Genomic DNA, 23,691 nt, shown 5'->3' with positions numbered 1-23,691 from the left:
GGTCACATCATTTAGACCCATGCTGTGTCCCCCAGGCCAGGCGCTGTCCTCCTGCGTGTCCTCCTCACCACGTCTGAAACACAAGCGTGGCACCATCACATGCTGCTTTGGGGGCCTGTTTATTTGTCTTTCTCACCCATTAAGGTCTTTAAGGTCAGGCACTGTGGCTTATTTATCATCATACCCCTAGTAACCAATCTTGTGCGTGGAGTATAATAGCTGCTCAATAAATATTTGCTGAATATTTGATGAAAAAGTGTGCTGACAGGATAAAGTAATTTGTTCCCAGATGTTACTGTCTTGCCCTTTAGGAATGTTTGCCTTTTAATATTGGGTTAGCCAAAAAGTTTGAAGAAAAAAAAAACACTAACAGACTTTTTAGCTGACCCAACAAAAAAGGGCAGGCAGAAATTTTGGATTCTTCTACTAACAGGCTGGTAGGGGAACCTACTTTTCTTCCAAAGGAGTCTTCTGATTCCTAGGGTGACCAACAGACTGGATTTGACTGAAACTGAGGAGTTTCCCAGGATGTGGGACTTTTCACTGCTAATAGGGGTGTGCATGCATGCATGTATGCTCAGTAGTATCCGACTGTTTGTGACTGCAGGGACTGTAGCCCTTCAGGCTCCTCTGTCTATGGGATTTTCCAGGCAAGAATACTGGAGTGGATTGCCATTTCCTCATCCAAGGGCTCTTCTGACCCAGGGATGGAACCCGGGTCTCCTGTGTTTCCTGTATTGACAGGTGGATCCTTTACCACTGTGCCATCCGGGAAGCCCCAATGTGGGGATAGTCTTGGGCCAAGTAGGATGACTAGTCATTCCACTTTTAGATCAATCACATAAGAATTACCAAGTCTTCTCATATATAGATCAAGGCAAACTGTGCTATTCTCCTCTCACTGGAATTCAGAAGGGATACCACCACTAATATGATGTTGACAATACTTTCATTTCTCCTCTCCCCTAGGGATCATCACATCTTAATTGATAAGATTCATTTGGTTTCTCAATGGATATATCAAAGATAGAGATTGAAGCTTTCCATCCCTTCCTGGGGTGTCCACAGAAGTTTGTCAATCAACATGAGAAATTTAGAGATTAAGTACTTAAAGGGCAGGGACTGTGGCTGTTTTTTTAGTGACAGGAATAGCACTAAACCAATGCACCTTTCTTATCATAGCCCTTTCATGCCAATAGTGGTGATGAGAGAGAAAATGATTTCAAGATTAGCAGCCAGACTCTGACTTACCATGAGTTATTTAGTCTGGCTAAGAGTCAGGACTCTTACGTAAACACATTTCAAGTAACCCTCCAAGGGATATTTATATGCTGAAGCCAAACAGACAAAGCTCTTGTCTTTTTCAAATCTGAAGTTTTCTACCAGAAATCAAACTGCTTTGCCCCAGAAGAGAAGGGTTGGCTAAAGCAGCTGCTGGGCACAGCTGTGCTACCCAGGGATTTCTAGATGCAAACTCTGTCAAGAGATCAGCTCTCTGGCCAGCAGCTGTGCCCCAGCTGTGATGAAACATGAAGGGCTCCCCCAGAAGACAGCTGAGACTGAACCAGACTCCTCCTCCCAAGAGCTCAGTCTTCTCCGGAACACTGAGGTTTACTCTGGAAGTATCAGATTACACCAAGTAGGGGTGTTCTCCAAACTGTGCCTTGGCCAACCTTTGACCTCTTCAGAGACTTTCTCCTTTCTGTGATTTTCTGTAGAACCTATGATCTGGTGAAAAGGGACAGAACGAGCACGTTAATTAAAAAGAGAAGTGCCTTGACCCCCTACTCAGTCACCTGCTGTCACCTGTGCTTCTCTGTGGCGGTGGGCTCATTGTAGGTAGTTTTATCACTTTCCTTGCTCCTTCTATCCACGAAGTGAGGCTCTTAAGCAACCTTGGGGTATGTTTCTAAGTGGAAGCACAATTTACAAAAGGGATGTATTCAAAAAACTTTTTCAGGAGAACAGTACAGAGGTTCCTTAAACAACTAAAAGTAGAGCTACCATATAACCTAGCAATCCCACTCCAAGGCAGATACCCAGAGAAAACCATAATTCAAAAGGAATCAAGCACCCCAATGTTCATTGTTGCACTATTTACAATAGCCAGGACATGGAAACAAACATTCATTGACAGAGGAATAGATAAAGAAGATATGGTACATAACAGTGGAACATTCAGTCCAGTTCAGTTCAGTTCAGTCACTCAGTCGTGTCCGACTCTCCGCGACCCCATGAATCACAGCACGCCAGGCCTCCCTGTCCATCACTAACTCCCGGAGTTCACTCAAACTCATGTCCACAGAGTCGGTGATGCCATCCAGCCATCTCATTCTCTGTCGTCCCTTTCTCCTCCCGCCCCCAACCTTTCCCAGCATCAGAGTCCTTTCCAGTGAGTCAACTCGTCGCATGAGGTGGCCAAAGTATTGCAGTTTCAGCTTTAGCATCAGTCCTTCCAATGAACACCCAGGACTGATCTCCTTTAGAATGGACTGGTTGGATCTCCTTGCAGTACAAGGGACTCTCAAGAGTCTTCTCCAACACCACAGTTCAAAAGCATCAATTCTTTGGCGATCAGCTTTCTTCACAGTCCAACTCTCACATCCATACATGACCACAGGAAAAACCATCGCCTTGACTAGACAGACCTTTGTTGGCAAAGTAATGTCTCTGCTTTTTAATATATTATCAAGGTTGATCATAACTTTCCTTCCAAGGAGTAAGCGTCTTTTAATTTCATGGCTGCAATCAGCATCTGAAGTGATTTTGGAGCCCCAAAAAATAAAGTCTGACACTGTTTCCACTGTTTTTCCATCTATTTCCCATGAAGTGATGGGACCAGATGCCATGATCTTTGTTTTCTGAATGTTGAGCTTCAAGCCAACCTTTTCACTCTCCTCTTTTACTTTCATCAAGAGGCTTTTGAGTTCCTCTTCACTTTCTGACATAAGGGTAGTGTCATCTGCATATCTGAAATTATTGATATTTCTCCCAGCAATCTTGATTCCAGCCTGTGCTTCTTCCAGCCCAGTGTTCCTCATGATGTACTCTGCATATAAGTTAAATAAGCAAGGTGACAATATACAGCCTTGACGCACTCCTTTTCCTATTTGGAACCAGTCTGTTGTTCCATGTACAGTTCTGACTGTTATTACTCAACCATTAAGATGAACAAAACAACACAATTTGCAGAGACATGTATGGACCTGCTGCTGCTGCTGCTGCTGCTAAGTCGCTTCAGTCGTGTCCGACTCTGTGCGACCCCATAGACGGCAGCCCACCAGGCTCCCCCGTCCCTGGGATTCTCCAGGCATGAACACTGGAGTGGGTTGCCATTTCCTTCTCCAATGTATGGACCTAGAGATTGTCAAACAGAGTGAAGTAAGGAAGAAAGAGAAAGACAAATATCATACAATGTTGCTTATATATGGAATCTAGAAAAATGATACAACTGAACTTATTTGTAAAGCAGAAATAGAGTCAAAGATGTAGAGAACAAATGTACGGATACCCAGGGGGAAAGGAGGAGTGGGATGAATCGGGAGATTGGGATTGACATATGTTTAAACAGATAACTAATGAGAACAAACTGGATAGCACAGGGGAATCTACTCGATGCTCTGTGGTGACCTATATGGGATGGAAATCTAAAAAAGAGTGAATGTATACAGACGTATAACTGATTCAGGCTTCCCAGGTGGTGCCAATGGTAAAGAACCCACCTGCCAATGCAGGAGACATAAGAGACGTAGGTTCAATCTCTGGGTCAGGAAGATCCCCCTGGAGGAGGGCATGGCAACCCACTCCAGTATGCTTGCCAGGAGAATCCCAAGGACAGAGGAGCCTGGCGGTCTACAGTCTATGGGATTGCAAAATGTCGAACATGACTGAAGCAACACAGCATGCAGCTGATTCACTTCGCTGTACAGCAGAAACTAATACAACATTGTAATGCAACTATACTCCAATAAAACAAAAACCAAAACCACACTTTTAAAGATAACATATTGACAGGATGGTTATTAAAACTCTGATAATAAGCTATTAGAAGAAGCAGTATGAATGGATGATAGTAAAACAGAGAGAGTAGGAGGTGAAGGGAAGGACATTAGGGACTAACTGTGTAGCCTATCCCTTCCTCCTTTCCTTACCCTCATTTTAGGCTTGAGATCCTGACCTTACAACTTGGTTAAGCCTCTTATTCCAGGGATGCTTATGATGCCTGCTTTGTTTGCTTCTCCTGTGGCTCTTGGGTAGAGGTGACCCCTTAGATTGGGAGTGATCGCTAACCATGAATGGTGTCATGGCAAGCAACATCTCTTTCCACAGTAAAAGGAACATCTCCTGCACTAGCTACCATTGCTGAGTTACAAACCACCCCCAAACTTAGTCACATAAGACAACCTTTCTCTTTGCTCACAGATTCTGTGGGTGAGGAATTAGGACAGGGCGAAGCAGGGCTGACTTTTTTCCGCTCCACTGTGTCTGGTACCTCAGGTGGGGAAACCTAAAGACTGGAAGTGATGTAATGGACAGAGGCTGGAATCATCTGGTTGCATCTTTACTGACATCCTTGGAGATGGATGTCGGCTGTCAACAGGACCTCAGCTGGGCTGTTGGCTGGAGCACTTAGATACTATTTTCTCTCCATGTGGTCTCTTGGCATGGGCTAGTTTGGGTCTCTGTATCACATGGTGACTGGTTTCCAAGACCGAGTGTTTCAAGACAGCAAGAGTGTCTGACATTTTCGATCTTCCCTTGTAGGTCACTTCTGTCCTTCCCTGTTGGTTGAGACAATAACAACATTCTATTCAGCTCAAGGTGGAGGAGATATACACTTTATCCCTTGATCAGGGGAATTTTAAGGTCACATTATAAGATGAGCATGTTGGATGGTTGGTGTTGCTGTCATCTTCGGAAAATATTACCTGCTGGATCCTTCTAAGTTAAAAGTTTCAGAAGAGTGGTTACCATTTAGGAAAGGTTGGGGGACTGGAAGTCATGATTTTTTTCTTTGACAATTCTTCTGAGTTTTCTTCCTGAATACATTCTGTTGGTTAAGCTCCTTACATTTGTCCTTGCAACTCACACCACCATGAATGTCTTTCTTGTCTTCTTTGTTAGACATACTTTGATTGAATGTTCCAGAGAATTCTATTGGTAACTCATTGGTAAAATCTTTTCTGGTGAACCAAGGTAGAATTAGTCACACATTTCTCTGTGCTTCAAATAATAACTAATGTGTAGTGAGCACTTTTCTATGTACGAGGCACAGTTCCAAGTAATTTTCACGGTTTAAATAATTTATTCTTCCCAGCAAGGCTGTAAGATAAAAGACGTTATTATTATTTTAACTTTACCAATGAAGAAACTGAGGCAGAAAAATTACATAACTTGGCTGAGGACATAGCTTTAAAGTGATGGAGCCAAGACTGAAGGCAGAGTCAGATAGTATGCCACTCCTAGAGGGACAGTTGGGAAAAAGACTTCAGAATGATGTCTATAGAAAATATTTACCAAGTAATTTGGCCAAAGAGTGAAGGTAGAAAGTGGAATAAAATTCTTGAAACTTTGGTCAGTTCAGTCTTTTCAGTAACCTTAGACACAAACTCCCTCCAGTGAATCAATTAAGATCAGGTATTGAAGCACTAACAAGAAAAAATTTTCCAGCAATGTAAACCAACTTATACAAGGGGAGGATACAGGGAGCCTGAAAACACACAATTTTAAAATCATTATTTCATAAATGTTTCTGCAAAGTCAGGGAAGAGTTAAGGATATGATTTTCTTTTTTCTCCTCATGGAAGAGAGGGGAATTTTAAACAGCTCCTCTTCCCCAGCTTGGCAGTATTCTGATTTTGGAGGATGTCTCTAATTGCTCAGATGCACAACCTTCTCTCCTTGAGAAACCTGGCAAATGCTTTAGGCTCTTTCTTTTTAATTTTTCTTTGCATTCTTCCCGACCCTCTCCACCGTCCTTCCACTCAACACACATCCGTGCACTTGCTAAGCATGAACGTTGATTTGCCTGACCTCAGACTCCGGGCATCTTTTTACTTTTAGAAGAGTTTCCAAAGTGAAAGGGTAAGAGGTGGTTCAGTGTCACTCAGCCATTTTAAATTTTTCTTGAGAGATTGTAACGGTAACTGTAGTCTGATTACATGGGTAGTTAGCATCAAATATGCAAATACCTCATAAGTTTAGAGAGGGTTAGTCCTCAAGACACCAGGAAAAGCAGAAGCTCCAGGGAGGAGAAAACTCAAATTTCCGAGATGCAGAAATTTCATGCAAAATTCATCCTAGACTTTTATGTCTTGTAAGAGGTTTTGTGAAGCCTTTATGGTCCCATTTTTCTGCTGCTCATTCTGATACTGCTGCCTCAGTCCTGAACTCCCCCTCTGACATCTAAGTGAGATTATAGGCAACCATGCATTGTGTTTAACTTTGGAAATCCAACCCTCACTCCCTGAGGTCTTCGAAGTGGTCCAGTACCCAAGAGGCAGTTAAAATGATTACCTGCATTCATGCTGGAGGGGCGCATTAGGAGGACATGTCAGCCAGTTGACATTGGAGCTAGACCTGGGCAAGCAGTAAGGTTCTCACCTCCTCCCCTGTTTTTGGAAGGTCTGTTCTGTCAACAGTTTCCAGAGTGGGAGCTGCTCCAAGGATGCAGCCTTGAGAGAATAAGGGATTATTGAAACCATATGGATAGATGGAAGGTATATGTGACTGAATCCAGTTAAGGCTTCTATATAAACTTTTAAGATTCTGATGGGCAGGTGCAGACATCTATTCATCTTGTACCCAAGACAAGCCTTGCATATGAGTTCTCTTGATTGTAAAGACTGCCACCTACCAATCTGGAGTAGCTGCCTCTTTCTTTAATCTCTCCTTGCCCTCCATGTATGGGGCCAGTTAGTGAGCCCACACTCCATGTGACCGAGTCACTCTCCCCCTCCCGCAAGCCCAAGATTCCCAGCATGGTGTTCATCTGAATGCCATGCTAGTCCTCTCCAGTTCATCTTTTTATAGCCCTCCTTTCTACTATTTTCCTGTGATTGAACAGTGGAAGTTTATAGAAATAATGCTTCTATCAAACTGTAGGGTTTGAGACAGAATATATAAGGCTTCAACATTTACAGAATTTTCATTAAGTATTGAATTGGCCAGAACGTTCAGTAAGATCTTACAGAAAAGTCCAAAGGAAATTTTTGGCTGACCCAATATTCCCTAAGGGAACTATTAGCCTTCAAAAGTGATCTTTTGAGACCAGCATTTTCTTCTTGATGAGTTTCAGGTTCCAACATGGCTGTTTCAGCCATTTTTGTATGATCCCTTTCTGGGTCTTTGTGAATTAATTAATCGATTGGAAATTTGTTCTTTGGTTTAAGTATTATCAATGTGCTTTTTTCTGTCTTGATTTATTATTATTATTTTTGCTATTCATTTGAATCTCAAGAAGAATTTCAGATGTGCCCTACTGGCTCTGCCTGTGGCTACTTCATGCTCAACCCAATCCAAAGATCCAATTTTGGAGAAGGGACACATGTCAAGAAATGTAAATTGCTGTACTCTGATCCTTGGCCATCAAACATCCTTTGTTAACATTCTCATTTTCTACTAAATGAGCTATTGTGGCTACAAGTCAGTGGTTCCAATACAGAATTTGTAGCACAATAAACAAAGTGTAAAATGTATGTAATGAGGACTGCCTCTAATTTCCCTTAATTGCACTTTGAATTACAGCCAGCACGACCCTGACACCAACATTACTTCCTCAATACATAGCCTTGATGTACAGCAAATTTTTCTTGTGTGACAGGTTTATTTCTTTGTTGAAGAACTATTTAGGAGGTATTTCATTGTATGTTGCAAAGATGTAATTGGGCTCTGGCTGGTTTAGTCACTTAATAGGTATGGTCATAATGATATGTCACTTCATAGTATATGAGCTCCTCATTCCTTTCCAGGTTGATTGCTTTATCTCGGAGACATCAAATGGAATCCATCGAAAATAACACCTATCGGAAGATGAACTGAAGATTTATTTCTCACTTTAAGTTCAAGGCTTTGGTATCTTCAGAGAAGGCTGGTAGCTTCATATCAAATAAGGCTGAAAAAAGAAAGGTAGTGAAATCTATGAATAAAATTATTATCCCTTAAGATTTAAAGTGTATTTTCCTTGAATGACAGGGCAAATCTGTAGAGGTATTGACTACTCAACATTTAACCATCAGGCACAAAAGGAGTGAGGTGCTTTGGGATTAAATTCCCAGGAAAACATTTATGGTGATAGTGATATCACTTGCAACATATCATTTAATCCAAAATGAGTTTATTTTATTGTTTGTATCACCAACCTTAGTACTAATTGCTAATTCGGTCTGAGTGCTGTTCTTCTTCTTATTTTCTTTTTGTATTTGTCTCCATTTGCTTTCATCACTGTATTTATCATAAATAATCTATATTTATCGTAAAACTCAGAAATAAGAACATAAGTATTGAGGACAGGTACTGAGCAACTTCACTTCACTCACTAGATTCAAGAGAAGGATAGTTGTGAAAGTTTGGAAGGGCCAGGTGATTTTGGGCATAGCACAGTAGGACTCAATAAATAAATCCCCAGTGGTGATCTGATATGAAGGGACATTGGTTTGGGTGATGGCCAAGTGGCATTATTTTGAACAAGTGTAACTATAGTAACATTGGTGGTGACAGGAATATGGCTGGCTGTGGTCATCAGTGGTGGCCGCTGCAGTGACCTTGTGGCTCCGTATATATATTCAGTAGCAGCAGCAGCAGCACCAATAGCGGAGCCTCGGTCAGACAAAAGCATTTGCCATGACGTCTTCAGTGGGTACCAATGACATGATTGACAGTTTTAATGTCAGGAGTGACTTATGATATCACCACCGCAGTTAAAGAAAGTGGGGAGGAAAAGAGCTGAAACACTGCAATTTCCAATTAAACGAGTGCTCCAAGTGAGATACGTGCTGTGGATTGTCAGAGGTTGCATGTCACATGTGGGGTAAAGAGGCTATTTTTTCAGGAGAGTTGATAGGAGCAAAGTCAGAGAGGACTAATATGTATCTTGTAAGATTGTATTAAACCGAATAGCCAGGTGTAAAGCAGGAAAAACCATGTCTGGTATTTATTACAAATTAGCTAATTTTACTAATAAAATATAGTAATAAAATTATATCAGAGCTTCCTCTTGTTAAGCAATTATTAAGTTCAGGGGCTGAACCAAGTTCTTTATTTGTAAAATATAGACAACATTTTTGTGCCGTGGCTCTAGTTTATAGACTATTATAGACTGAATTGTACCCTCCCTATCCCAAATTCACATGCTGAAGCCCTGACTTCCAGTAGAACTGTATTTTGAGATGGAACTTCTAAGGAGGCAATTGACTGAGTGAGATCATAAGTGCTAAGTCACTTCAGTTGTGTCTGATTCTGTGTGACCCCATGGACTGTAGCCTGCCAGTCTCCTCTGTCCATGGGATTCTCTAGGCAAGAATACTGGAGTGGGTTGCCATGCCCTCCTCTAGGGGATCTTCCCGGCCCAGGGATTGAGTGTGCATGCATCCCTTATGTCTCTGCATTGGCAGGCAGATTCTTTACCACAGGGTTCTAGAGCCACCTGGGAGATCGTAAGGGTGGGGCTGTAATCTGATGGGACCGATGTCCTTACAAGAAGACAACACCAGAGTGCTCTCTCTCTGCTCACACAGAGAAATGCCCATGCCAGGACACAGTGAGAAGTCATCGTCTACAAGCCAAGGAGAGACGTCTTGCCAGAAACCAACCCTTCTGGCACCTTGATCTTCAAGCCTCTCAAATGGTGAGAAAACCAATTTCCATAGTTTAAGCTGCCTAGCTGATGGTATTCTATTGTGGCCGGTTGAGCAGACTAATATATATACCAAAAAAACAAACATAAAAACCAACTCTTCCTCCCCAATCTTTTATTTTCCATAATTAATTTTCTATGATCCTACTTGCTCTCCTACCCAACTGACAGGAAGAACACTTGATCTTGCCAATTAAAGCTTTCTCAGCTTTCTGATTAAAAAAATTTTTTTAATTAACTTTTACTAGATTATAATTGCATTACAGTGTTGTATTAGCTTCTACTGTACAGCAAAGGGAATCAGCTATACATATATCCCCTCTTTTTTGGCTTTCCTTCCCATTTAGGTCCCCACAGAGCACTGAATAGAGTTCCCTGAGCTGCCTAGTAGGATCTCATTAGTTATCTATTTTATACATAATATCAGGCTTTCTGAATTAAGATGAACTGTTTGGATAATTGCTCTCTCCACTCTGTTTTCCCAAGATGGCACCTGGGAGCAGAGTGACATTTTTTGTTTTTAGCCTGGATTTTTAAAAAAATATATTCTTTCCCACTGTGGTTTCTTATAGGATAGTGAATATAGCTCTCTGGGCTGTGCAGTAGGACCTTGTTGTTTATCTTTCCTATGTATAGTAGTTTACATCTGCTAACCCCAAACTCCCACTCTATCCCTCTCCCAACCCCTCGGCAAACATCAGTCTATTCTCTGTCTGTGATTCTGTTTCTGTTTCAGAGATAGGTTCATTTGTGTCATATTTTAGATTCCACATATATCGTACGGTATTTGTCTTTCTTAGTTCACTTATGATAATCTCTAGGTCCATCTGTGTTTCTGTAAATAGTGTTATTTCATTCTTTTTTATGGCTATATATGTACCACACATTCTCCATCCATTCACCTGACAATGGACATTTAGGTGTTGCTATGAACATAGGGGTGCATGTATCTTTTCAAATGATAGTTTTGTCTGGATATATGCCCAGGAGTGAGGTTGCTGGATCATACGGTGATTCTGTCTTTAGTTTTCTGAGGAACCTCTGTACTCTTTCCCACAGTGGTTGCACGAATTTACATTCCCACCAACAGGGATACTTTCTTCTGCTTGAGATGTTGAGTTCTGAGGTCCTTCTGGTCATCTCGGGATTTGTGCCATATCCATTGTCGAAGTATCTGCAGTGGAGGAACTTGTTTGCATGTCACTTTTAGGGCCTGGTGATTCCCCCCATGGTGGACTTGGGCCTCAGCTTAGCTGTCCCTGGGACTGCTGATCCTTAGGGTCTGAAACTCTTCTTCCATCACTAGGCTCCTGGGAATGTTAGATCCCCCCAAGATTCTGGGAATGGGGTGAGGGCAGGGTTGTGGGTGGAGGGTGGAAGACTAGTCTCTCAGGCAGTTTCACGTGGTGCTTTCCTAGGTCATTTCTACTCCACCATCTAGACACCATGTTCATCTTCCTGCCTTATAGACTCAGGGCATCTGTAAAAAGCAGGAGCTCTGGGAGGCGAGGGATACTTGTGTTACTTTGTAACCTTTGTCTCTCACTGGAGGCTTTTAGATTCCCCCCCAACATTATTCTCAGAAGGACAAGGAAATGAATTCACTTTTATCTGTCCTCCAACTTTTCTTCTGTCGTTCTCAGGCTCTAACTGCTTATTTTCTACTTCAACTCTGTTGACACAAACTGCCCTTTAGTCCAGTCCTCTCCCTTCGTCGCCTCAAGGCTTATGCTAAGACCCTGGGCCCTGGTCTTTCTAGCTTTGGCTCTTGATTCATAAAGCTCAGCTTTCAGGGTTCAAAGAAAACACCTCATCAAAACCCGAGACTCTGAAATTTAAAAGCACTTGTCTTTAGCCTACAATGAATAGCATCAGCAAATCTATATTTTAAAACTCAAAGCCAAGCAATGATTTACTTGATCAAGAGTAGTCTATCTTCCCCCTGAAATATTGAATGTCTCAATGAGGTGACAGGGAAATGAGCAATAATTAAGGGTTTAAAAGGAAAGACAATACATTGATTAAATATTTTCAAGATACTCTAACTGCAGGCATTTCTTGTTAGTAAATCTTTCCACATTCAACCTTTCCCCACAAAGTATCTTTACCTTTATGTCTCTCCTGTTTCAAAGAAAGCAGGAGCTAACGTTTGTCTCGATTCTGTTTTGATCCCCCCTTCTCCACAGAGTTCAATCAGCAATAGCAGGCAGAGTTTTTGCAGGGAACAGAGATAAGCCTTGAAATGACCTTGAATTACTAGAGGGTGTTAAGCAGATTGTTTGGTTAAAATCTAGAGAAAGTGAAGGGTGCCACTCTGACTGCAATCCTATCACCTCCCAGCCTTAGGTACTGTTTTGTCTCTGGCAACCGGAAGCCAAAAGGCAGCACTGTGACCCAAGATACGGGTTGACTTTCCAGCCAGACTTTGGAATCTAGTTTCTTTCTCTGAAATACAACTTGTCCAAATCAGTGAACTGATGATGTGACTTGCAGCTTCCAGAATCATCCTTGCCTTTCCAAGAAAGGTTTTGGTTCTTCCAAATATTTAGATTTTAAGAAATCGGCTTTAAAGTTGCTTCCCCTGCTCATCCTTTTCTTCTTTCTCTTGGTTATCTCTGTATACTGTTCCTCAGTGATGCATTCATTCTCTTAGAGAAATCCCATTAGAGTAAGCATGGAGTAGCAATGGCTAAGGGATGGGCATGTGAGGAAAGCTTCAAGTAGCCTCCCAGGGTCTTATCAGTCTAGTAGGGAATGAATGAAGCAACTGAGATTTCCTTAGACGCTCAGCGGGGCTACAGAATTGGAGAAAGGACTGATGGATAGGAAGATGTCTGAAGTCTGGAGAAGGAAGCTGAAGAAGGCAAGCATCCTTTGACAGAGGCTTTGGCTGAAAGTGCCAGCAAGACATCACAAAGATTAGACCTGATCAGTCCTATCTGAATGGATGTCAGATCTTGATGCTTAGGGCTTGGTGGATCCAATTTTGGCAGAACAGATGAACAAGGAAAGAGGCCAGTTGCCCGAAAGTCATGCATAATATCATGCCTCAATTTCAAACTGGCAAGGGTTAGAAGCTAGAACATCATATAATATTCCCCTCCACAGACTCACTTATCCTCAGATAGAAGGTGAGATGCAGCAGGGGAAACCTTAGAAAGAATAAATTCTTACCCAGGTAGTCTAAGATTTGAATGGGATAAACACTGAGAAAGGTATACTTTAATTTGGATTTATAAAAATCACTGAATAAGAATGGAGTGGACTGCTGTTGCTGCTGCTGCTGCTAAGTCACTCCAGTCATGTCCAACTCTGTGTGACCCCATAGATGGCAACCCACCAGGCTCCTCAGTCCATGGGATTTTTCAGGCAAGAGTACTGGAGTGGGTTGCAATTGACTTCTCCAGGAGTGGACTGCTGCTGCTGCTGCTGCTAAGTCACTTCAGTCGTGTCCGACTCTGTGTGACCCCATAGACAGAAGCCCACCAGGCACCCCTGTCCCTGGGATTCTCCAGGCAAGAACACTGGAGTGGGTTGCCATTTCCTTCTCTAGGAGTGGACTAGAATGTGATAAAATATATATTTTGCTATAGACAGATGGGCAGTTTATAAAGTTGGTTTCACTGATTCAAAAAAGTTATTTTTTTTAATTTGAATTTTTATACTCACCCACTGTACTTGTTTATTACTTTAATCAATCCTGTAAGGAAATTAGGCTCTGAAAGATCAAATAATTTGCTCAAGGTCATAGTAATTAGCAGAGCCAAGACTTTAATTTATCTGAAATCAAAGCTTGTGATTCTAACTACTGTGCCTATACCTCAGAGTTATATGGCTATTATTTTTAGACCCTGTGTTATTTTTCATCTGTAGAAGGGTGTGGCCTGAAAAATAAGAGGTATTAACTATAGCCTGTTGTAAATGTCCTTTATTTGCCTTTGTTCTTAGTTCTTGTTTTTCCTTACCTTCTACTTCTTTAATCTCTCTGATTTTGTCCCTTTTATCATGCTAATCCTCTATTTTGTCCTTTTTTTTTAACCACTCCACTGAGCCCCCATGGGTGATGATCAGTTCTTCTCAAAGCCTTCTATGCCTATAACAAACTGTATGGCCCTCAGACCATATCACATGGAGCCACCTGGCCTGGCATCTTCCCAAATCTCAAGCAGGAAGCAGGACATGAAGACCACACTGCCATTGGATTTAGAAGCCTCAAAATTAAGAGTTCATTGTGTTTGAGAGATCCAGGAGGATTGAGTTTCAGATGAATGGAATAATCATCTTTCAGAGAAGTAAATTTACTTGGCAGGTTTCCACTAAAATGGATTTTAAAAAATGTCAGATGGAGCTAAAACATTTAAGACATATGGTGCATTAACTAAATGTTTAAACATTTGCCTTTAGCTGCGTGAACATATCATTGATGAGATGAGCTCAGTGAGCTATGCTGAACATCTTTGACGGAATCACTGTCCAGTAGAGAGCTCTATTTCTTGAATCTATTTAATATAAACCATCCCCAGATGCTTACAACAGATACCAAATATGTGTTATAATTTCACTGCTGAATGCAAATGCACATAAAAATGAAAGATCCAAAATGAGAAAATCTATCTGTAATCTCAGTCATTACCTTGTATTTGAAATTGCTTCTCTATGAGAAGGGTGCAAAGAAGAGTATCATTAGGCATGAAGCAGTGAAAGTTCTGGGGTGCCATCATCCCATTCTACTGTCTTCCAAAAATCCCTTAATACTTTACTGCAGAGTCAGCTTACATGCAGCAAGTGTGGGAGTGTACCCCCTCACCCTGTGTCCATAGCAGACATCGTTAATCAATCACAAAACTTAATTTTCCTGCTGAGCCTGCACTTGGCCTGAGATTTTTTCTCCACCCAGCACTCCAGGCAACCACTATCAATTGATCCAAGTTGGCACTTAAAACAAAACTTATCTGCAATCTCCAGACACAGAACAATGCTGGAGAGGTAGAGTGTTTCTACATCTGATGTACCTAACAGATGTGATAACTGTGGGTCCTAGGCCATTGGATACTGTTGGGGCTCCTTGGGTTCTGGAAAATCCCACCAGGAATAGGACAGGCCTCTATCTAATTGTATAAAGGGCCATTATTCTGTCTTCGAGGCAGACTGATTCCACAAATGCCTGTATCCTTTCCTCCTTCACACTCTGAGTTTCAGATCCTCAAGCTGAGAGTTCTAAGCCCATTTGAAATAGAATGAGTCAGGAGCTACCAGAGAACCTGAAACTAAGGTAATCATTTAAATTCTGGATACCACCGAGAACTTCCTAAAGGTACATGTATGTTGATGGGCAGATGGAGTGGAACTTGTTTTTAAGATGTGATCTCATATGCGTTCACATTTCCTATGTTGGCTATAAATAATAACAGCTACCATTTATTTATCTGACAAGGTATTAAGCACCAAAAGACATGCACTTTCTTTGTAAAAAATTAGTTTACTTATTTTAATTGGAAGAAAATTGCTTTACAATGCTGTGATGGTTTTTGCCATACATCAGCATAAATTAGCCACAGGTATACATGGTGACTGAGCGACTGAACTGAACTGATATATGTGTTCCCCCTGCAATCCTGAACCCCACCTTCTACCTCCCTCCCCACCCCATCCCTCTGGCTTGTCCCAGAGCACCAGCTTTGGGTTCTCTGCTTCATGCATTGAACTTGCACTGGTCATCTGTTTTACATATGGTAATATACATGTTGCAGTGCTATTTTCTCAAATCATCCCATCCTCACCTTCTCCCACTGAGTTCAAAAGTCTGTTCTTTATGTCTGTGTCTCCTTTGCTTCCCTGTATGTAGGATCATCGGTACCATCTTTCTAAATTCCATATATATGTGTTAATATACAGTATTCGTCTTTCTCTGTGTGACTTACTTCACTCTGTATAATAATAGGCTCCAGGTTCATCCACTTCATTGCTATTGCTACTGCTGCTAAGTCACTTCGGTCGTGTCCAACTCCGTGTGACCCCACCAGGCTCCGCCGTCACTGGGATTCTCCAGGCAAGAACACTGGAGTGGGTTGCCATTTCCTTCTCCAATGCATGAAAGTAAAAAGTGAAAGTGAAGTCTCTCAGTCATGTCCGACTCTTTGCGACCCCATGGGTTGCAGCCCACCAGGCTCCTCCGTCCATGGGATTCTCCAGGCAAGAGTACTGGAGTGGGTTGCCGTTGCCTTCTCCATCCACCTCATTAGAACTGACTCAAATGATTTCTTTTTATAGTTGAGTAATATACCACAACTTCCTTATGCATTCATCTACCGATGAACATGTAGGTTGCTTCCACGCCCTGGCTATTGTAAACAGTGCTGCAGTGAACATTGGGGTAGACATGTGTCTTTCAGTTCTGGTTTCCTCAAGGTATATGCCAGCAGGGATTGCTGGGTCATATAATAGTTCTTTCTTCAGTTTTTAAGGAATCTCCACACTGTTCTCCATAGTGGCTGTACCAGTTTGCATTCCCCACAACAGTGTAAGAGGGTTCGCTTTTCTCCATACCCTCTCCAGCATTTATTGTTTGTAGACTTTCTGATGATGGTCATTCTGACCGGTGTGAGATGATACCTCATTGTGGTTTTGATTTGCATTTTTATAATAATGAGTGATGTTGAGCATCTTTTCATGTGTTTATTAGCCATCTGTATGTCTTCTTTGAAGAAATGTCTGTTTAGGTCTTTTCCCACTTTTTGATTGGATTGTTTTTCTGGTATTGAGCTGCATGAGCTACTTTTATATTTTTGAAATTAATCCTTTGTAAGTTGTTTCATTTGCAATTATTTTTCCCATTCTGAGGGTTAGGACATGCACTTTCATTTAATCTTTATATTATCTCTCTGAATACAACATCCCCATTTTACCACTGATGAAACTGAGGCCTGTGATGCTGGGGTTCTTAATCTAAGATCAGACAAACTGAATATGTCTGTGTTGGACACAGTTTTGATGGAAACAGATGGTTAATTCTAAAAGATAATTGAAGACAGTTTAATGAAAGAACTTTTTACAGAGATGAGGATAGGATTCCTGAGAAATCTGTATGCAGGTCAAGAAGCAACGTTAGAACCAGACATGGAACAACAGACTGGTTCCAAATTGGAAAAGGAGTCTGTCAAGGCTGTATATTGTCACCTTGCTTATTTAACTTATATGCGGAGTACATCATGACAAATGCTAGACTGGAGGAAGCACAAACTGGAATTAAGATTGCCGGGAGAAGTATCAATAACCCCAGACACACAGATGACACGACCCTTATGGCAGAAAGCCGAGAGGAACTAAAGAGCCTCTTGATGAAAGTGAAAGAGGAGAGTGAAAAAGCTGGCTTAAAACTCAACATTCAAAAAACTAAGATCATGGCATCTGGTCCCATCACTTCATGGCAAATAGATGGAGAAACAATGGAAACAGTGAAAGACTTTATTTTCTTGGGCTCCAAAATCACTGCAGATGGTGACTGCAGCCATGAAATTAAAAGATGCTTGCTCCTTGGAAGAATAGCTATGACTAACCTAGACAGCATACTAAAAAGCAGAGACATTACTTTTCGACAAAGGTCTGTCTCGTCAAAGCTATGGTTTTTTCAGTAATTATGTATGGATGTCAGAGTTGGACTATAAAGAAAGCTGAGTGCCAAAGAATTGATGTTTTTGAACTGTGGTGTTGGAGAAGACTCTTGAGAGTCCCTTGGACTGCAAGGAGATCAAATCAGTCATTCCTAAAGGAAATCAGTCCTGAATGTCATTGGAAGGACTGATGTTGAAGCTGAAATTCCAATACTTTGGCCACCTGATGTGAAAGACTGATTCATTTGAAAAGACCCTGATGCTGGAAAAGATTGAAGGTTAGAGGAAAAGGGGACGACAGAGGATGAGATGGTTGGATGGCATCACCAACTTGATGGACATGAGTTTGGGTAAACTCCGGGAGTTGGTGATGGACAGGGAATCCTGGCGTGCTGCAGTTCATGGGGTCTCAGAGAGTTGGGCATGACTGAGCAACTGAACTGAATTGGATAGGGTGAGGGAACCAATGCAGAATGATTCCAAAGCCTCCAAAGATGGGCAATAATTGAATCCTTTTTACCACTCTAGACATCATGTTGCTGAAACAACAAAAATTTGTGTGAGAGATCCCTAAATGTGAGCTGGTGCCTTAAGGGGAGTAAGTTCCTTACTGCCCAAACCAACCATGTCTTGGCTAGCTGCAAAGGATATGGGAGAGGACAGAACCTGTGTCTCCAGCTTGGTCAGATCTAACTGGAAGCTACAGCTGAAGGAACTCAGACCTCCACAGAATCAGCAGAAAGAGGATCTGAGGGGCAATGAGAAAAATGAGCTGACTTGTGGACCAGCAGTGAAACACAGTATTACTCTGAGCCCATTCTCATAATGGCTATGCTATATTTCACCCCTTGCCTGAGGTTTAGGAGGTCTCGATCTAGAGGTTCTAGCCAGTGCTTGCTGTCACTCCAGAGAAGAGAGAAAGAAAACTTAACCATCCTGAGCAAACCATGGTAGTCCATGCTGTCTTTGGCACATAACAAGTGTTCCATGAGTGCTACTTATGATTATTTCTTCCTCTTCCTTTTTCCTCCTTTTGTCTAATTCCCTCTTTTTGTGCCTTAATTACTTGACCAGAGAGTTGGTACTCAGCGCACAGGAAACTGATTTATAATTTCCAATGCTTTGCTTGTAGTGTTTAATTTATAATGAGATGTGAGTGTGTTAGTGTTAGTCACTCAGTCATGTCCAACTCTTTGTGACCCCATGGACTGTAGCCTGCCAGGCTCCTCTGTCCCTGGGATTTCCCAGGCAAGAGTACTGGAGTGGGTTGCCATTCCCTTCTCCAGGGGATCTTCCTGACCTAGGGATTGAACTGGGTCTCCTGCATTGCGGGCAGATTCTTTACAGTCTGAGCCACCAGGGAATGTGAGGTGGGTATTTATTCCCAATTTCTAGAAGAGGAAATTCAACTTCACTGATGTGAAAGCCAGGATTATTCAATGTGAAGTTTCCTGTAGCAAGTCAGCAGTAGCATACTCTCACAGGACGAAAAAAGAAAGGAGATGACTGTTGAAAAAACAAAAACAAAATGTTAGCTATTTTAATAATTGTTAAATTTACCCAAGATGTATCAAGGCATAGATAACTTAAACTACATCACAGGAGGTTCTGGGGCCGTCATCCATTCTACGTCTCTCTCTCTTCCTCGGCCTTTCCTCCTACTGCTAAGTCGCTTCAGTCGTGTCCGAGTCTTTGTGACCCCATGGACTGTAACCCGCCAGGCTCCTCTGTCCATGGGATTCTCCAGGCAAGAAGACTGGAGTGGGTTGCCACGCGCTCCCCCTGGGGATCTTCCCAACCCAGGAATGGAACGTCTGTCTTGTGTCTCCTGCACTGGCAGACGGGTTCTTTAACACTAGCGCCACCTCTACTATTTTTACCTTAATCCCATCACCTTCCATTTACCCACCACCTTTCCTCATGCTTTTCCCCCACTTTCTTCTTCTTTTTCTTCTGCTCCTGCCCTTTCACTAGTATTGATGAACTACATCTTAGGGTGATGCTTGCAAGCTCTAAATTCAAACTGTCTAGATTCAAGTCCTACTTCTGTCATTGTTAAGAATGTGACCCTGTGTAAGTTATTTCATCTCTTTGAGTCTCAGTTTCCTTATATGTAAAATAGGATAATAAAGATATTCATAATGGAAAAATTAATAATGAATATGAAGGACTTAGCATCATAATTATTATTTCTCTCTCTTCCTTTGTCCAACTTTCCTTTCCACGTTTTCCCCAAAGTTGTAGTCTTCAATGTCAAATGTTTGCTGACGCATAAATTCATAAAAAGGCCAAAGACTGGAGAATTTTATGACTCATATTGTAGAAGAAAACTGCAATGAGGGAGTTAGCAGCATTGGAAATGTGGTAAAGAATGCTTACGAAGAAGTTGCTTGTTCATGTGTGTTTTGAAAATGTGTGTTTTTGTGGTTTGAGAGACTTCTTGAAGGCAGTGTCCTTGTTGCCTTCAGTTGAAAGATGGCAGCAGCCGCAACCTCCAGGAATAGCAGGTATTACTAGAGAGGCATCTTTTCAGATGTGAGCTGCAAAGACCCACGGGTTGACAGAAGAGTTGCGTAATTGCTCAATATTTAACTCTCCCTGGAATGGCTTAAAGAGGGAGCTATGTGCGAAGTGAACTTGTGGATAAATAACTCTGGCATAGATCTCTGCACCATCTGCAGACGTTGCAGAAATGAGCAGGGGAAGCCAACGAGCTGTGAGTGACAGAGATTAATCTTCAAAGTCACAAAGGCATGTAGTTCTCTTTGGAATTCAGGCAACACTGGAGAGCATCACAGCCCCAGAACATTTCTTTGAGGCAATGAAGACATTTATCAGCCATAACTCTCAGGTGACTGCGTGTCCTGGAATCCTTGATACCGTAGAATCAAAAGAACCCAGAAGAAAGACACTTCCTTTCAAAAGTAGGAGAAGTAGGAAAATGATTATGTTCAATTCTTCACTTAAAACGACTCACCGTGGTGCCTTAGAGGAAGTTGACCTACCACATCCAAAGGGCTGGGAAGGACACAGAGAGGTCACCACACCCTACAGGCTGCTCTTCTTTCCAGTTGGCATATGGATTCCCCATTTGGGATGTTTGGGAATTATACTTTTTGGAATATTCACTTATTGATCAAAATGTGCTTTTAGAAAATACATTTATAATTATAAAATAGTTCTGTTGAAAAACACTTTCAAAAATAAAATTCTTTCTAAAAATAAGAATGCTACATATCCGTTTACATTTAACAAAATAAAAATTTTTATTATGTTGATTATATGAAACGTTAAAAATTATATACACAGAGTAACTGTGCTTGATATACTTCCCATACGCTAATCAATTTCTTGGTATTAACTGCTTCTAATACCATTTTTCTGGCATTCTCAAAATGTATTTTTTTTTCAACTTAGTCTCATTGAAAAATTTTTTTCATAAAATTGCCTGTGGTCTTTTTAAAAATATAGTTCATAGCTAATAAAATGTAAATTATTGGCATATTTAATCAACTCATCTGTGGCCCGTAATATTTTTAGTTGAGAAAATACTCTCTTCAGATACAGAAGTACGTAGTAAGCAAGGAGAAAATACTGCTAAAGAAGTATATTCTCATTCTGTTTTTAAAATAAAAATGTGTAAGTATGTCAGCCCAAATATTTTAATGAATACTCCTTTTTGCCTCCATTCAGAATATTTCTTTGAAAGATATTTTAATCAAAGTATTTCAGTGGTGCTTTTGAATGCTTCCCCGAACTCAGATGCTGCAAAATCATAGGCATTGTTACTTTCGCTCCATTCCAGTTTGGAATATAAATTTATCCAGAAAGATAGGAGTTACATCAAGAGTCTCACTATAAGTTGAAACATTCCAAACTACATTATAGAATTTTAAATTTAAATATTTTTCACAGCAAGAGGATTCATGCTTTTTTTTTGTTCACTTCTTTCTGTGAGATTTTAAAGATAACTTTAGTGATGTTTCATTAAGTCATGACTTTCTGGAAAACCTACACCAAGTAACTGTTAGGTTTTGAAATCATTGCTGATGTTTCCTAAGCAGATTAGCACTTTGCAGTTTCACATGGTCACAGATATCATCATGGCTCCCAAGTCAGACAAATGCTAGCAAACATTTTGTGCAAGTAATATGTTCATCAACTTTCTTAAGAAGTTCAGTACTTAAATTTTCATTGAACATGTGATTTCTTTCCCCTAGAATTCACTGCTGCTAAAGAGTTATTCAAATATTTTTAAAAGTTACCAAATAATAACATAACTAAAAAGTTTTCGATTCAGAGCATATGGTAAATAATAAAACCACTGCAGTATGAATTATTCTCTACATACTCTAATGAAGGACTCTTAGTCTCTATTTCCCATACGTTTTACATTCACCTAACCCACAGTTTCTCAGGTTTCCCCTGCCCCTGTGCCCTGGTACTCTGGTGGCTTCATGTATCTTGCTTGTAGTGCTGGTCATGGCACCGTTTGCATGTGTGTCCATTGACTTGGAAGAGGCGGTGGTCGTAAACACTTCTGTCACTAACACTTCCAAAGACTGAAGGAACTTGCTTCCCAAGCCCTAGTGTAGCAGATCACTTTATTTCCTTCCAAGAAAGGTATTATTACACTGCATCTAGAAAGAAATAAGAAAGACAGGTCATCTCTGGTTGGTTTCTGAATACAACCAGCTATTAAGTTAAGAACTCTCTTTATGGCATGGGCAGTTCACATGTGGACTAGCTGAAGCCATGGCAAAAGCTAAATTTTAAAGTGAAAAGCCTCGAAAATTCAGAATATTTTAATACAATTATTAATAATACTTTTATAAAAATGAAAAGCCCAAAACACATGCTTAAACAGATGAAGTGCCAGGACACTAGACATAGTTATAGTTTGAGGCAAACCTGGATTTTTGCGTCCCCTACTTGGCATTTAAGAGGCCAGTCTTCAGACCATTCTGGACCAAATTCTGGCTGTATCAATTAATAGCTGCATGACTACAAGCAGATATCTACCTTCAACCTTCTCATTAGCAAATTGAGAACTAAACTACTGCCTTACTGGGCTGTTGTAAGAATGCATGGAAAGTGTCCAGAGCAATGACCAGGTACACAAAGCAGCTGCTCACTGCTTGAAACAGAGTTGTTATCACCATGCTCCTCTTGTGTTGTGCTATGCTAAGTCGCTTCAGTCATGTCTGACTCTTTGCGACCCTGTGGACTGTAGTTTCCCAGGCTCCTCTGTCCATTGGGATTCTCCAGGCAAGAACACTGGGGTGAGTTGCTGTGTCCTCCTCCAGGGGATCTTCCTGACCCAGGGAGCAAACCTCATCTCATGTCTCCAGCATTGGCAGGTGAGTTCTTTACAACCTGGGAAACCCATGCTCCTCTTACCAATGACTTATTGGGTACAAATGTCATGGGATGATTGTTATCCAGGTTAATTTTTCCCGTGAAATATGAAGCAGGATCAGAAAGAATCAGGAAGAACAGAAAAAGGAAGAAAAGAAGGTGGCCGAGTGATGTAACAGTCCTGCAGTATTGGTAAGGTGGTTCAGATTTGTGTTCTTATTTCTTCAAAACAAGAGGAGAGCCACTGTCTATCAAGCCCTCTCGAAGCCCAGCCCTCGGGTAAATATTTACTCCTTTTTATAATGGGACTTTATTATCGTCACTGGTGTGCTGCAGTCCATGGATTCACAAAGAGTTGGCCATGACTTAGTGACTGAACAACAAATCAATGTCACTGGTGCTTTCCCTATAACTGCCATATGGGGCATTGTTATTATTTTCTCCATTTTACAGATGGGGAAACTGAGGCTTCAAGAGTTTAGAGAACAGAGGACTTCCCTGGTGGTCCATTGGTTAAGAATTTGCCTTCCAATGCTGGATGTGCTGATTCAATCCCTGGTTGAGAGATAGGATCTAAGCCTGCCCACAATATCTACTGAGTCTGTTTGCCACAACTAGAGAGAAGCCCATGCATCGCGAGGAAGATCCCCCATGGTGCAACTGAGATATAACACAGCCAAAAGTAAACGGGTATTAAAAAACAGTTCAGAGAACAAAAGCTAACACAGAATGTGAAAAGTGAAAGTAATAGTTGCTCAGTCATGCCCGACCCTCTGCAACCCATGGACTGTAGCCAGCCAGACTCCTCTGTCCATGGAATTTTCCAGGCAAGAATACTGGAGTAGGTTGCCATTCCTTTAGATATAAAAC

Source organism: Moschus berezovskii, chromosome 16 (assembly GCF_049115385.1).
Source record: "Moschus berezovskii isolate FMDL1 chromosome 16, NW_MosBer_1.0, whole genome shotgun sequence".
NCBI lineage: Eukaryota > Metazoa > Chordata > Mammalia > Artiodactyla > Moschidae > Moschus > Moschus berezovskii.
Note: the sequence above shows the minus strand (reverse complement) of the source record.